Source organism: Jaculus jaculus, chromosome 8 (genome assembly GCF_020740685.1).
Source record: "Jaculus jaculus isolate mJacJac1 chromosome 8, mJacJac1.mat.Y.cur, whole genome shotgun sequence".
Taxonomy (NCBI): Eukaryota; Metazoa; Chordata; class Mammalia; order Rodentia; family Dipodidae; genus Jaculus; species Jaculus jaculus.
The window spans coordinates 138,216,276-138,228,038 of NC_059109.1; positions in this window are offsets into that span (position 1 = coordinate 138,216,276).

Below are 11,763 nucleotides of genomic sequence, written 5' to 3' on the forward strand. Positions count from 1 at the left end.
TTGTGAAACGACTTTTGACTAATTATTTTTGACAACCTGTGAACATTTGTAAACTTCTTCAGGAGGGAAGCCACAATGCTGTCCTTCTTCTGACAAACTGAAGGTACGGGGTGGGGGGCGGTTCTGCGCCAGGCATCTCAGCCTTTCCCCCGGGACAGTTCTGAGGCCTTGATTGTCTGAGGAGCTCCATGCCTGCTCAGATACATAGGTAATCATGCCACTCTCCCAGCCTTTGAGAGTTAAATTTAACTAAGCAGGTGAAAAGCCACAGTGGAGACATTGTTCCCCGTGGGTGGCCACTTTTGTCAGCTGGGCTCCAAGGCCTTGGCTGGGGCTGGACTCCTCCCAGCTCTTCCAGCCTTAGCGCAGGTTTGGTCTCCCCACCAACTGTCCCGCTGCTAATAACAGCCTTGGGGTTAAAAAGAATTTATGTTCTTAATCAACTCCAGCATTAGGGAAAATTACCCTGATGCTAACTGTTTGCAATACACCCAGGCAGTTCAGGAGGCGAGAAGGCTCACATCCTGGGGAGGACAGATCCAGAACTGCAGTAGTCCAAGGGTGCCTTGTGAGTCCCGGAGCTCCACGCCACACAAGCAGGGGCCCGAGGTCCCTCCACCCACTCTCGTTTCAATGCCCTTTTGATTATTTACCATTGTTAATTCAAGTGTGTGCGTGGACGGCAGGTAGAAATATTGTAAAGCCAACCAGCTCTAATCCCAGCTAAGCCCTGGTCAACTAACAATATCCTTTCTTTATTAAAATAAAAGGGGAGAGCAAAGGAGTCTTTTGTTGAAAACAAACTGCTGACATGAGGAAGAGCCATTCCCTCCCCGGAGACCAGCGCCTTTGCTCCCACAGCCCAACTGAGGCTGGATGAAAGGATCTCTGCTTCTGCTCATACTATTTTCCAGGACACTAATAACCACATTCTCATTATTTTTTTACCATAAGCCTGTTTTGTGGGTTTTGAAGGAAGAAATCTTTTCCCTTGTTTGAAGACTAAATTCCCTCTCTCTCTCTCCCTCTCCCTCTCTCTCTCTCTCTCTCTCTCTCTCTCTCTCTGTGTGTGTGTGTGTGTGTGTGTGTGCGCTTATGCAAGCATGGTGTGGGAGGGGTTTTGGGCTTGTGCATGAGTCAAAGGACAACTTCCAGCGTTGGTCCTGTCCCCCACCCCACCACTTATTTGAGGCGAAAGCGCTCATTTTGTTGCCGTGAATGCCAGTCTAGCTGATCTGTGAGGTTCACATTTTTCTGCCCCCCTCCTTTGTCGTAGGCACGGTGAGACTACGAGTGAGCGTCTGGGTTTTCGTGGGGTGTGCGGCGATTGCTGCTAACAACTGAGTCATCTCCAGAGACCCAAGAAGACATTCTTCATCCTTGCCATTGAGAATGGGTCATAAGAGGCCATAAAAGTGGACCCTTTTCAAGTTGGTTTCTTTCGAAAAAGGCACCAAAGACAAAATGTAGGGATTTTTTTTGTGTGTGTTTTTGCATAAATGTGGGTACATATGTGTGTAGGTGCATGTACACACGTGTGCTGGTGCATGTCCACATGTGTGCTGGTGCATGTGCACATGATCATGCGCCTGTGGAGGACCGAGGTCATCAATGAGTATTTGCTTTGATCTCTTTCAACCTTATTTTTTAAGACAGGGTGTCTCACTGAGCCTGGAGCTCACCCATTTGGACAGGCTAGCTAAATAGTGAGCCCCAGGCACGCTCCTGTCTCTGCTTCCCCAGTCCTGGGATTACAGGCATGGCTGGTCATGCCCAGCTTTTATAAATTTTAGTTTTTTTTTTTTTTTTTTTTTTTTTTGAGAGAGAGAGACAGAGAGAAAGAGGGAGGGAGAGAGAGAGAGCCACCATTAATTAATTCCAGACATGTGCGCCCTCTTGTGCACATGTGTGACATTGCACGCTTGCGTCACTGCATTTGGGGATTTGAACATGTGTTGTTAGGCTTTGCAGGCAAGCATCTTAATCACTAAGCCATCTCTCCAACAGCTAGATTTTTTACAACAAATTTTTATATAAATTTATTTATTTGAGAGAGAGAAGAGAGAGAGAGAGAGAGAATGGGCATGCCAGGGCCTCTAGCCATTGCAAATGAACTCCAGACTCATGTGCCACCTTGTGCATCTGGCTTATGTGGATTCTGGGGAATTGAGCCTGGGTCCTTAGGCTTCACAGGCAAGCATCTTAACTGCTAAGCCATCGCTCTAGTCCCCAGCTTTTAATATGTGGTTTGTGGGGATACAAATTCAGGTCCTTGTATTTCCACAGCAAGCACTTTACTCACTGAGCCATCTTGCCAGCCCTAAGTATAGTTTCAACTTTTAAAATGTGAAGTTCACAGTAGAGGAAGTGAGAATTGCAGCGGCTCTACCTGGGAAGCTGTGGTGTGTGGTTCCAGAGGGGTTGATATAGGAGGACAAAACACCCAATGGAGTCACAAAGCAGCTCATGAGGAGAAATCTCACAGAATCCAAAAGGACAACGCATTCAGCTTCCTGCAGGACAGCAGGAAACAGATGTCCAGCCTTAGTGTTTAATGAAGTTTATGTGCCAGGCCAGTAGCCTATGGAGAAAATCAAGACACAACACTCAAAAGTCCCACCCCACCCCAAGAAGTCCTAAAGCTAACGAGGGCACCTGCTCATTTGTCTCAGAATCAGCTGCTCACCCACCCCTGCTCTGGCGTGCCCCTGCACATCATTACTCCTCGTCTTCCCTGCAGTCTTAACTGACGTAACCGTCTGAAGAGGAAAAAGCTGTCACTTCTTTTATGAGAGGGCAATTTGGCAGTGTCCATCAAAATTACAATATAATATCATGTTTGATCCAGTGATGCGACTTCCAGCTGCACTCAGATGTGTGTGGAAATGCGTTGAGTGACTTTTCCTGGGGGAGGCATAGAAAAGGTCTGTTCACTCTACAAAGAGAGTGTATAGACAGACCTTCCACCTCCTATATGCTCAACATACACGGGACCAGCCAGGAAAGAGGGAGTGGAGAGGAGTCTCAGGTGAGTTTCTGGAACCTCCGGCTCCCTCTGTTACTGGCCATTTCCGGGTTTTCCCAGCTTCTTGGTGCCTTATTCAAAGTACTGGAGAAGACGCAAGAAGCAAAGCAGCAAGAAACATTCTTTTTTTGGTTTTTAAAAATAAATGTGTTTTTTTATTCTTATTTAATTTTAATTTTATTTATTTATTTGACAGAGAAAGAGAGAGACACACAGAGAAAGAGAGAGAGAGAGAGAATGGGCACACCAGGGCCTGTAGCCACTGCAAATGAACTCCAGATGTGTGTGCCCCCTTATGCATCTGGCTAACATGGGTCCTGGGGAATTGAACCTGGGACCTTTGGCTTTGCAGGCGGATGCCTTAACCGCTAAGCCATCTCTCCAGCCCAGTGAGAAACATTCTTAAGAGCAAACTTATGGCCACTGCCAAGAGGGACAGTGAGCCGCCTGAGCAGGACAGTTCTTATGGGTCCCTGGCTGTGGCCCAGGGCTTCTGTTTAAGGCATCCAGAAGAAGGAGGTGTCAGCTGCCAGAGGTTTGATCACCAGGGTTGAGTTATATAATATTTTCTTTCCTGTGCACATCCCTTCCAATGATGCATCTGACTTTAATCACATGTATGCCCAGATACACACAGGCATGAGCTGGTGGTAAATACAGGCTTCTTCCTCAAAGCCCACTTGGAGGACACAGTTTGTTTTAATTCACATGAATCGAAAACCAGTTCAGGCTGAATGTATCTAAGGACACATTTGAATAGAAACTGACCGTGAGAGGGGAGTTGCTGGTGATTACTGGAACAGGGAAGCTTCAGCCCATGATCTCAGAGTCAGGGTGCGCATGCAGCCAGATGTAGGTGGAGTTCTCAGATCCCCAACTGGTGGCTGGGTGCGTTGTTCAAGAAAGGGAAGTGTTATTGTCCACAGTGCAGTCCTGAGCGGGCAAGCCCTTCTGTTCCCCATGCTGGTCTGCCTCAGGTCCTCAAAGAGTTGTTAGGAGCCTCATTCCTATTACTGCAGATCTGGTCATCACTGCATTGTTCTGCTTGCCCCCCCACCCCGCCCCGCCCCAAGGTAGCGTTTCACTCTAGCTCAGGCTGGCCTGGAATTTACTATGGAGTCTCAGGGTGGCCTGGAACTCACAGTGATCCTCCTACCTCTGCCTCCTGAGTGTTGGGGTTAAAGGCATGCGCCACCACGCCTGGCTTGTTCTGCTTGTTTCATTTCCATGACTAGAGGACAAGGTTTTTGTGGGTGACCATAGTCTCTGTGCTTCATGATGGTCAGGGTCATGTCGCACCAGAGAAAACTGCTCCATTTCTACAAGAAAGAACCATCCTGGGTCCCTGTAGCTCTCCAGGGGTTCAGGGTGGAGGCAAACCCTACCCAGCCGCAAGAAAATGTGTCTCACTATCTGACAGTGGAAATAAAGTTTTTTTTTGGCACGCATCTGTGGTTCATTTATGGTACAAAGACTGAGCCAAGTAGTTGTGGAAATTATCTGCCCACAAAGGCAGACATATTTGTTCTGGTCTTGCAAAGGAAAAGTTTGCTTGTTCCCAGTTTTTAACCTCCCTGTCCAAAAGAAATATAAAGGAAGTTGTGTGTGTAATTTAAAGTTTTCTAGTAGTCACTTTAAAAAGGTGAAAAGAAACAGGTAAGATGAGTTTTAGTAATGTATTTTATATAACCCAATATATCAAAAATATTACCATTTCAACATGTAATCAATATAAAAATAATGAGCTGTTTTATATTTTTCTTTTGGAAATCTTAGAGATCCAGTATACATTTTAAATACGAAGGGAAACTTGGGAGAAAGATGGAAAATGAAGGGGGCATGGGTAGAGAAAGGAGCCCTCACCCCGGGATCTGACTGAGGTCTTTCACCAAGAATCAGGAACTCCAACACAGCTCACAACATTCACTGTGAAGGTTCCCTATACAGAAGAAACAGTAACATTATATAGAAAAATCCAATCTTATTTGAGTTTAGGTTTTTAATTTTTTTTTTTTTCCAAGGCAGGCTCTCACTCCATCCCAGGTTGATCTGGAGGAACTCACACTGTAGCCAGCTAGCCTTGAAGTCATGGCAATCCTCCTACCTCAGCTTCCCAGGTGCTTGGAATGAAGGCGTGCACTACCACGCCCAAATTACAAAGGTATTTTAAATAAAAACACTGAAATAGCAAAAAATCATGTTTAATGACAAAGCATATATGGCCTTATTCCTTTTGCAGCTAAAAAAAAAAAAAAAGACTTGCAATTTTCTGAAAAAAAATCTCACAAACAAGACTCTAAACTGACTTTGCCGTTAAAACAAAACTCCTCGTGAAATACTTGTGACCTGTGGATATTACCTCATGTATAATTCTACCCAATGCACATGCAGGACCACGCCGTGACCTGTCAGATCCTGTAGCTACCCTTTGAGATGTATGTGCAGCGGCTATCACAATCCTGGAGATGGCCACTGTAAAGACAGTGACCCTTCCAGAGGCCCATCCCCACGCTCTGCAGTGTGGACTGTCCCCAGAGTGCCGCTTTCTGTTACCCCGTGCTTGCGTGCACGCTCAGTCTCTGTTCAACATGCCTCTGCCTGAACGTCTGCAGGGAAGCCAGCAGCCCTGCGAGCCGAGCCTCTGACCGAAGCCCTCGGCTGCTGTGGCTGCGGCCTGGCGCGGATGCTCCTGCCCCAACACTGGTGGCAGTCTGAAGGTGGCCTTCACTTCAAGTGGGGGCTGCCATGGGACAGGGTGGAGGTCCTAGGGACACACAGTCAGGCTGGCCAGGCTTTGTCAGGACTCCTCAGCTTTAGATTTTAATGTTTTATTTATTTGAGAGATACACAGAGAAAGAGACAGAGAGAGACAACGCCTGTGGCCACTGCAAATGCACTCCAGATGCCTGCACCACTTTGTGCATCTGGCTTACATGGGTTCTGGGGAATTGAACCCAGGCAGTCAGGCTTGGCAAGCAAGGTTGAGCAATCTCTCTAGTCCCTATTTCTTAGCTTTACAATGGTGAGAGAGTGTATTGATCCCCCCCCAAAAAAACCAAAACAATTTGTTCTCAACAGGCAGTCATGTTCAGCATTCAGTGAGTCCCACGAGACAGGCATATCTAAGTTTCATATGCAAGTGACTCTGGCCTGGGTACATGGATCCTACTTGTCACAAATCACATGTATGTGTTACTTTCTTGTTGCTGGGAGCAAATATCTGAGGAAAGTCAGTTTAAGAGAGGAAGGGCGGGCTGGAGAGATGGCTTAGTGGCTAAGCGCTTGCCTGTGAAGCCTAAGGACCCCGGTTCGAGGCTCGGTTCCCCAGGTCCCACGTTAGCCAGATGCACAAGGGGGTGCACGCGTCTGGAGTTCGTTTGCAGAGGCTGGAAGCCCTGGCACGCCCATTCTCTCTCTCCCTCCCTCTATCTGTCTTTCTCTCTGTGTCTGTCGTTCTCAAATAAATAAATAAATAAATAAATAAAGAGAGAGGAAGGGCTTATTTGGGTTCAGAGGTCCAGGTTACAGTCCATCGTGGCAAGGAGGACACGGGGATAGACGCACGTGCTCATGGTGAGGAGGCAGAGAGCCGCTAGTACCTCTGCGCAGCTTCCTATACTGTGCAGACCCATGGACGGCGCTGCCCACAGTTAACATGGGTCTTGCCACCTTAAGTCACCTAGTGCATATAACCCCTCACTGATGTGCATAGAGACTAACCTACATAATCCTTCACAGGTGATCCTAGGTCCTGTTGACAGCCAGTGTCACCCATCACCCAAGAAAGTGGTCCCATGAGCTTTTATAGTCACAGAATAAAACAAAGTCACAAATCAAGACCTGTTCCAAGTGCACTGGTGGGAACATCAGGTAGGCAGGTTATAGCAAAGCAGGGACGACTCTGTGATGGGTTTCAGACGCAGCCTGATGATGTCCTCAGCCTTTAGGTTGGTGGACTTTACCAGTCAATACACTTCAAGAAGCTTTACCTGCTAGTTGAAAGGATATTAGGTCAGATGCAAAGGAAGGCAATACATGGCCAGTGAGGAGTCTAAGCAAAGCACCAGGGACTTTTGTCTAGATCTGAAACATCCCAACTCTTTCCCAGTAATGAAGTTGTAAGCAGCCTAAGCCTCGTGGACTCCAACACAGGCGTCGCTCTTCCTGGGGACCTCGGCTCACAAGGGCATTTTCCTAGCTGTAGGCTAACATGAGTTCCACAGGCCCAGGGTGTGAAATGCATTTTTCACTGAGATATTCCAACTCATAGTGGCTCATCGACACACACTCCCATCATGGGGCCGAGAACAAGCCTGACAAACCACTCAGGAACTTCGATTTGCTGACACGGGCTGGTTTTTCCTGGGCCCAGAACCTCTCTCTGGAGTCATGACTATTGCTGCTCAAAGAAGTGATGTGAAGGAGTTAAGAGCCCGTCTCAGAGGAAGCCGTGTGGCTGGGAGGGAGGGAGGTAGAGCGGGAGAGTGCCCAGGCTGAGTGAGGAGGCTCCTGAGGGCAAGTGGTGCAGGAGGCGAAGAAAACACGCACTGAGTAAGAGGTCCTGGAGGGCGGGGCACTAAAAGCAAGTGTGTGTGTGCGCGCATGCGTGCGCGTGTGTGTGTTGTGCACATGTGCATTTTTGCACACGAGTGGCACATGCTATGAGGAGTGTGTGGGTCAGATCTATTTTACATTCAAGTGTGACAGGGACTGCTCCTTCTGGGTAATTTAAGGGGACTTTCATGGAGGTTATGCAGGGGTGTGGGGGATCATGGGAAAGCAGAGGTGATGGTGAGGCACGCCAGTGTTGGTGACCTGAGGAGCTAGCTCCACTCTCAGGCTGGAGGGGGCAGTGACAATGTGGGTGTGGTAGGGGTGAGCAGCAGACTCTGGGCAGAGGCTACTGTGGAGAGCCCGCCTGGGACGCCTGTAGCCTTCGCTCAAAGCCCAGGAAGCCAGGCTTCCCTGTTGACCTCAGAATTCCCTCCGACCCCCTATCCTCAACCCACTACTGCTTCTGGTGGTCTCCCTGACCCTGACTCATGCTGCCCCTGTACCACCCATCAGCCACCTTGCCCACCTTGCTAGGAAGGTCTCCTTTGTGGTGCAAATGTGATCACTAACTCCTGGCCTGAAACTCCCTATGTCTTTTAGGACCCCCTTTGAAGGACGCATCTGACGTGGCTCTTCCTCCTGCTCTTCCCTCTCCTGAGCCCTCTACTCTCAGACACGTTGGGTTTCCTTTCCTTTTCCCAGAGGCCCTCTGCTAGATGCACATGTATTCCCCGTTACGTCTCTGGTTGCAAGACTCTGTGGCAGCTGTACTCTTTCTAGAAGCCTCTATGGGCCCACAAGCTGCGATAGCCTTACCCTCAGCACTCTGCCCCCAGGTCTGCGTTCTGTGCCAGGCTGCAGGGGAAGGCCACTGGCCAGCCCTGCGGCACTCGGCTCAGGGCTCTGCACATCGCTGCCTCTCGGTGAGCCGTGGCTGAGCCGCCGCGCGCCCGTAGCATTGCATGAAGAGACGTGTCCGCGCATCCGACACAAAAGGGACAAGCGATAGTTTCCTCTGAGCCAAGTGTGAGTGATCATGGCCTGGGGTCACAGCTTCAGGTCACCCCAATTCCATGTGTAGTGTGGTAACTGTTTATGAAGCTTTCATAGTCGCAGGACAGAGAACGTCACAAATCAAAACACGCTTCAAATACATTGGTGGAAACTACAGGTAGGCTGGTTACGGCAAGGCGGGAAGTCTTCGTTTATAAGCCTCAGATGTACCATCCTAAGCTTTTGGGTTGGTGGAAGTTAGGGCGTCTATTTACGCATTCCTAGAGGAGTTACCTAATAACACAAGGATGCTCAGTCACACACAGAAGTGGGCAGTCAGTGGCTATTTAAGGGGCTTAAATAGCCCAAGACGATTTGGCCACCTCACCCCTCCGCTCGCAGGGAAGTTCATCAGTCTGCTTCGGGGCGAGCTCAGCACAGGCCGGGCTTCTGCTGGGAAGCTTCAGCTGACACCTGTGCAGCCTTCCATGGACGAGCATGCGGGGATGAGCCAGGAAAGTGGCGCCCCAACTCCTCAGGGATCTCGAGACCGGAAACCAGTCCTTTTGAGCCTTGGTGTTACATGAGCTGGCCAGCCTAGCTGTTCTGGACCCATCTGGAGCAGGCCTTGCACAGTGGAGACTGCCCAGGGTCAAGAGTGACAGGAGTGGGTGCCAGGATATTATATATAATGCCAGGATCGCAGAGGAACTTATGGCCTAGTACCTCCAGCCCACTTACACATGTTGGAATTTAAAATGCTGTCTTCTCTTTTCTTTCAACTGAAAGCAGTATGTCCTCATTAGGGGACTGCAGCATTCAAATTGTTGCGTGTTCTGTCGAAGGGAAACAAGCCCCTCCACTCATTCCTCTAGACCGTCCAGTGACATCTCGCAATAGATTTATGCAGTATCTATTGTTCGCTTGTTTTCATAAAAAATCAGATCAGACCAGAACATTCCTGTATAACTTGCTTTTGTTTTTCACTCAATATATTGTTGATGGCTTCCTACAAAAAAATCAGCCTCAACTCATTTAAGTTTTGTCTGCTATTCTGTACAATGCAAAGACCACTGGTTACTAATAAGCCCTATTATTATTGGTGAACCCTATTGGTGAAGATATGCTTATTTACATTTTTTTTCAGTGCCATAAATCATGCAGCAAAAATAAAACTACCACGGGGAATAAAAAGAAGTCCTTGCATGTTTGGACAAAGGCTGCTACCAGATAACTTTTTCCTAGAAATAGATTCCTGGGGAAATATCAGATGCCAATTGACATTGGCCAGTTGATGTCCATAGAATGTGTATGGTGTACATTTTTACTAATCTAGGAGACGTCTCAGTCAGAGAACATGCGTTTATAGAGACATCAGAAAACCCAAGTCCAGTTAGCTAGACCAGTGAAAACACTTGGGCATGCAAGATGGAGAAGGACCATGTGGAAGCATCAGCAATCTCTTGTCTCCACCTTCCAGCCTAGCTCTGCCCTCTAGTCTGGCCACCTTGCTTTGAGGAAATTTCTCTCCTCATTGCCACAGAAAAGCTGCCAGCAATACCTGCATTGTATACAACCAGTTCCTCACCTGGAGAGCAGAGATCTCAGCATGCTCTGAAAATCACCCTGATTGGGTATCTCAGGGTCACGTGCTCACCTCTGAACCAATCAAATGCTTGAAACAAGATGATATAGGGATTAGTGTAATGTTCCATGGGCTCCATCTGATAGGTTTTCAGTATTTGTTGAATAATGGGCTGTGCGCTTCACTTTGCCTCAGGACCTACAAACACAGAACCAGTCACTAGAGGAAGCGAGAGACAGCAAAGTCAGAAAAACAGAAATGCTCATTGTGAAGATCTGTCCTAATAATCACAATTTAGACCACATCCTTGAGAGGCATGTTCCTTGCAGCCCCACCCTTGGCCTTGAATATAAAATGTGGGCTTGGGTTCAGAGATCTTCAAGAGTATGTTAAGCTTGACTTTTCTCATGTACGAAGTCTGTCTGTCTGTCTCTCTCTGTTTGCATGTGTCTTGTACGGTGTGTGTGTGTGTGGTGTTGTGTGGTGTGTTATGGGTGTGGTGTGTTATGTTGAAAGGCCCAAGAATTCAGAAGCTCAGAAATACTATCACACTCCAAGGGGAGCTTAAGCAGGGCCCTGCATACCTCAAACTCCAGGCTTTACTCTCTGTTGGAAGCAAGTAAAGAATCCCTCTTCTCATTATATCAGAGCCCGCTCCTAATATAAAACTAGGTAAAAAGGGCATGAGATAGCCCTCAAGGATGGGAAATGAGTAATGAAGTGAACCACTTATTTGGTTTCTGTAAATAGCCTGCACTATAAGCCTTACACTATAAGCCTTAATAGCCCACACTGTAAGCCTTAGTAGCTCGCACCATAAGCTGTAGCAGCCTGCCTCAGACCACCAAGGTCATAGGAGGCTGATACCATACTCTGCTACCCCCACCTAAGGAATTGTGCAAAGGCTGACCTCCAAGGTCATAGGAGACTGGTACCACACTCTGCTACTCCCACCCAAGGACCTGCGCAAATGCCGACCACCAAGGTCATAAGAAAATGATTGGTCTAATACACAGGCTTTGTTAGAAACCCTATAAAAACTGTCCTGTTCCTGCATTCGGGGCTCTGCAGTCCTCTACCCCTGTGAGGTGTATGACTGTGGGCCCCAGCGCGCTTGGAATAAAATCCTCTTGCAGTTTGCATCAAGACCGCTTCTCGTGAGTGATTTGGGGTGTCGCCATATCCGGGCAGAGCGTGGGGGACCCCCTGCTGGGGTGTTTTCCTTCAATGTCATGGTGTGTCTGTGTGTTTGTGAGGTGGTGTGTGAGGTATTTGCACTCATTTGTGCTGATGGGGTGAATCCACAGTCTTAGCTCCCAGCAGGACTAAGGTTACAGGCATGTATGCATGGGCACACCCAACTGTGTGTATGGGGACTTGAGATTCGAACTCGGCAACTTCAGGCCCCCTCAGGCTCTCGTGCTTGCACACTTAACTGCTGAGCTACCTCTCCAGCCCAAAGCCTACCTCTCTTATGCTATGAAAATTAATCTGTACCCAAGACATGGTGACAGCTGTAAGTCTAAGTTGCCTCAATTGTATTTCATGAAAAAGTGAGCATGAATTTAAAGAAATGAATTAAGTTACAAGAATGAAAAGACTGGCT